Source organism: Mirounga leonina, unplaced genomic scaffold (genome assembly GCF_011800145.1).
Source record: "Mirounga leonina isolate KUSES-001 unplaced genomic scaffold, KU_Mleo_1.0 Mir_101490, whole genome shotgun sequence".
In the NCBI taxonomy this organism is placed as follows: domain Eukaryota; kingdom Metazoa; phylum Chordata; class Mammalia; order Carnivora; family Phocidae; genus Mirounga; species Mirounga leonina.
Genome location: NW_023270137.1, coordinates 51,346 through 56,145, shown reverse-complemented (window position 1 = coordinate 56,145; position 4,800 = coordinate 51,346). Strand labels below are relative to the sequence as shown.

Sequence of the window (4,800 nt, the reverse complement as noted above, 5' to 3'; positions counted from 1 at the left end):
ATATATATATATATATATATATATATATATATATATATATATATATAAGTTTTTCTTTAAATTCCAGTTAGTTAATACAGTGTAGTATTAGATTCATATAGTAATTCAGCACTTCAACTGCACTCCTTAATCCCCATCACCTGTTTAGAATATCTGTGCCCCCACCTCCATTCTGGTAACCATCAGTTTGTTCTCTATAGTTAAGAGTCTGTTTCTTGGTTTACCTCTCTCTCACTCTCCCTTTTTTCCCCTTTGCTTATTTGATTTGCTTCATAAATTCCACATACGAGTGAAATAATATGGTATTTGTCTTTCTCTGACTTATTTCACTTAACCTAATACTCTCTAGCTCAATCCATGTTGCTGCAAATGGCAAGATTTGATTCTTTTTTATGGCTAAGTAGTATTTCATTGTATGTATAGACCATATCTTTATCCATTCATCAGTCAATGGACACTTGGGCTGTTTCCTTAACTTGGTTATTGTAAATAATGCTGCTATAATCATTAGAGTGTATGTATCCATTTGAATTAGTAGTTTTGTATTATTTGGGTACCTAGTAGTGCAATTGCTGGAAGGTAGGGTAGATCTATTTTTAACTTTTTGAGGAATTCCATACTCTTTCCAGAGTTGCATTCCCATCAACAGTGCAAGAGGCTAGTCCTTTCTCCACATCCTTGCTGACAACCGTTGTTTCTTCTCTTATTGATTTTAGCCAATCTGACATTGTGAAGTGATATCTCATTGTAATTTTGATTGGCATTTCTGTGATTATCTGTGTTGTTGAGCATCTTTTCATTGTTTGTTGGCTATCTGTATGTCTATTTGGAAAAATGTCTATTCATGTCTTCTGTCCATTTTTAAATTAGATTATTTGTTTTTGGGGAGTTGAATTTTATATGATCTTTATAGATTTTGAATTCTGACCCTTTATCAAATATGTCATTTTCAAATGTCTTCTCTTATTCTGTAAGTTGTGTTTTAGTTTTGATTGTTTCCTTTGCTGTGCAGAAGCTTTTTACTTTGATGAAGTCCCAACAGTTAATTTTTCCTTTTGTTTCCCTAGCCTCAAAAGACACACGTAGAAGGAACTTGCTATGGCCAATGTCAAAGAGATTACTACCTATGTTCTGCTCTAGGATTTTTATGATTTCAGGTGTCACATTTGAGTCTTTAATACATTTGAATTCATTTTTGTGTATGGTGTAAGAAAGTGGTTCCAGTTTCATTCTTTTGCATGTTGCTCTCCAGGTTTCCCAACACCGTTTGTTGAAGAGATTGTCTTTTTCCCATTGGATATACTTTCTTGCTTTGTCAAAAATTGACTATATAGTTGTGGGTTCATTGCTCAGTTTTTTTATTTTGTTCTATTGCTATAGGCATCGATTTCTGTGCAAATACCATACTGTCTTGATTGCTACAGTATATATATATTACTTGAAGTCCATAATTAGGATGCCTCCAGCTTTGATTTTCTTTTTCAAGGTTGCTTTAGTTATTTGGGTCTTTTGTGGTTCCAGACAAGTTTTATGATTATTTTCTCTAGCTCTGTGAACAATGCTGGTTCATTATTGGTGTACAGAAATACAACAGATTTCTGTACATTAATTTTGTATCCTGCAACTTTATTGAATTTGCTTATCGGATCTGGCAATTTTTTGGTGGTCTGTTGGGTTTTCTACATAGAATATCATGCTTGCAAAAAGTGAAAATTTGACTCCTTCCTCGCTGATTTGGATGACTTTTATTTACTTTTGTTGGCTGACTGCTGAAGATAAGACTTTCAGTACTATATTAAATAACAATGGTGAAAGTGGACATCCCTGTCTTCTTCCTGACCATAGAAGAAAAGCTCTCATTTTGTCCCCATTGAGGATGATATTAGCTGTGGGTTTTTCATATGTAAACTTTATGACGTTGAGGTACTTTCCCTCTATGCCTACTTTGTTGAGGGTTTTTACCAAGAATGGATGCTGTACTTTTCCAAATGCTTTTCTCTGCATCTATTGAGAAGATCACCTTTCTTCTTTCTTTTATTAATGTGGTGCATCACACTGATTGATTAGTGAATATTGAACCCATCTTTCAACCCAGGAATAAATCTTACTTGATCGTCATGAGTGATTCTTTTAATGTACTGTTGGATCCTATCAGCTAGTATCTTGAGAAGTTTTGCATCCTTGTTCAGCAGAGATATTGGCCTGTAGTTCTCTTTTTTAGTGGGGTCTTTGTCTGGTTTAGGAATCAGGGTAATGATGGCCTCTTAGAATGAGTTTGGAAGTTTTCCTTCCATTTCTATGTTTTGAAATGGTTTGAGAAGAATAGGTATTAACTCTTCTTTATGTATGTGCATATGTACGTATGTATGTATTTTGGTCATCCGGCTTTTATTTCTGGGCAATCTTGATACATCTCATTACATCTCACAATTTGCATGGGAAGGGAAAGAATAATAGAGAACGTGGACCTCTTTTCTCCCACCTTAGGGGCATGGAAAGTGGTAAGTATATCCAGCTGTGATGAACAGGGAGTGGCGAGGCAATAAGGCGCCTTATGCCTGAGGTCAGATTATGGCCAACAGCCCTTTTGGCCCGAGTTCACCTCGTCAACATGAGGTCTCTATGGAATGAGCATGATTGCCTACATGGCCAGAAAACCCATAGGTCCCACTCATATGGCAGATGAGAGGGGCTGTACTCTTCCCTCCCAAGGAACTCAGACTGAATTACGGCTGGACAGGCCCACAGAAAGTACCCTGAGAGAAAGTAAAGTTGTGACACCTGCCTGTCATGTTGTAGGAGACCTCACCAGCATCATAGTCCAAGAAATTCCTTACCCACTGGAGAAGAGTCCACTGGGGGAGGGCAGTCATTGAGGTAAGAGGCCAGTATTCTTTCCCATGCCACAAGGACACTGCCCAGAATCCATCCTGGGGGGCCAAAATTACTCCACCTTTTCTGCACACTGAGTTTTGGAGGTGTGATTCAGGGTTCAGGGATCCTGATTCTTTCAGGTCTGCTCAATGTGTCCCTGATGTCCTGTAAGAGCTCCCTGGTAGGCTGCTGCTGCTTCACTTCCAGCTGGGTGATCAGGCTACTCGGGTGGGAGACATTACAGGAGATCTGGTGTTGGCACCATTGATGCTGTTTTAGATAGCCAAATCTAGCTCCTCAAGGTGGGCCAGGAGGCGATACTCATGATGCTTCAAGGAGTGAGAGAGCTGCTCAAACTTCGAGATGATCTCCCTCTCCATCTGGTTCAGGTTCAAGAGTTCAGCTTGTGTCTGCTCCCCATGTGCCCAGCGCCTCTTCTTTAAGTCTTCCAGTCTTTTCAGGTGGTCCAGCTGGTTTTGGATTTGCTTGCTCCTTTAAGCCCTCCACCACTTTCTTGAGCTGCAGCATGCTTGGCCGGTGGGCTTGCAGAAGCAGCTGCACACCACATAGATGGGCATCTGTTCCACCTCACAGTACACCTTCGGGGGCTTGTGGTGCTTCTCCCATACACCCATCTCAGCCCCAGGCAACAATGACCACTAGGTGGGCATCTGCTTCACCAGCTGTGTCACGCTGGCTGGGGGCCAGTTGGGTCTCAAGTGCTGCTGCAAGAAAGTCTTCTGGCACTGTGAGTTCTACATGTTGGTCTCCGTCTCACCCAGCAGTGGATGAGGAATGAGCAACAGAGTTTGTCTCCACAGTCGGGCATCACAGGGTGGCAAAGTACTGTGGGAACATGGGGTACGTGGTCTCCTGTTGCAAGCAGTAGGCCATGCTCCAGGAGGCCATGGCGCGTGCGGGTGGGGGCACACTCACATGGGACCTGGCACCCAGCTCTGCCTGGAGCCAACTCTGTGGCACACCCTCCCAAATGCCACTTCTTGGCAGCACAGGAAGGCCAGCAGTAGAGGGCTGTACCAATGCCCAGATGGCAAACACAAGCACTGGCCCCCACTCTTGCTGGCCATCCCTGTGCAGGGTGCCCCAGTAAGTGAGCATGATGTCCCACCTCCCAGCAGAGTCCTGTGGCAGCATGAGTGGGCCACCAACGTGGGCTGCCTACTGCACTGGGGCAGCCATTGTTCGGATCCCCTTAACTTTTCTTGAAATGTTTGGTAGAATTCAGCTGTGGTCATCTGGCCCTGGACTTCTGTTTGTTGCTCGATGTTTGATTACTGTTTCAGTTATTTTTTTGTTGGTTATGGCTTATGTTTTCTTCTTGTTTCAGCTTTGGTAGTTTAGAAGTTTTGAGGAATTTATCCATTTCTTGAAATTGCCCAATTTGTTACCATATAATTTTTCATAATATTCTCTTATATTTGTTTGTATTTCTGTGGTGTTGGTTGTGATTTCTCTTCTCTCATTAATTATTTTATTTATTTGCTTTCTTTTTTTTTCTTTTTGATAAGTCTGGCTAGGGGTTTATCAATTTTGTTAATATTTTTCAAAGACCCACCTCCTGGTTTCATTGATCTTTTCTTTTTATTTTAAATTTAAATTTAATTAGCCAACATAGAGTACACCATTAGTTTCAGATGTAGAGTTCAACAATTCATCAGTTGTGTATAACACACAAGTGCTCATCACATCACATGCCTTCCTTAATGCCCATCATGCAATGACCCTATCACCACGCCAACCTCCCCTCCAGCAACCCTATTTGTTTCCTATAGTTAAGAGTGTCTCATGTTTTTTCTCCCTCTCTGATGACTCCCCATTCAGTTTTCCCTCCCTTCCCCTATGATCCTCTGCCCTGCTTCTTATATTCCACAAACGAGTGAAACCATATGATAATGGCTCTCTCTG

At 41.2% G+C, this 4,800-nt stretch overlaps 1 pseudogene; it reads right to left on the bottom strand.

Moving 5' to 3' along the window:
- Nucleotides 1-2,814: 2,814 nt before the first annotated feature.
- Nucleotides 2,815-4,105, bottom strand: LOC118026002 (annotated as a pseudogene).
- Between the last annotated feature and the right edge of the window lie 695 nt (nucleotides 4,106-4,800).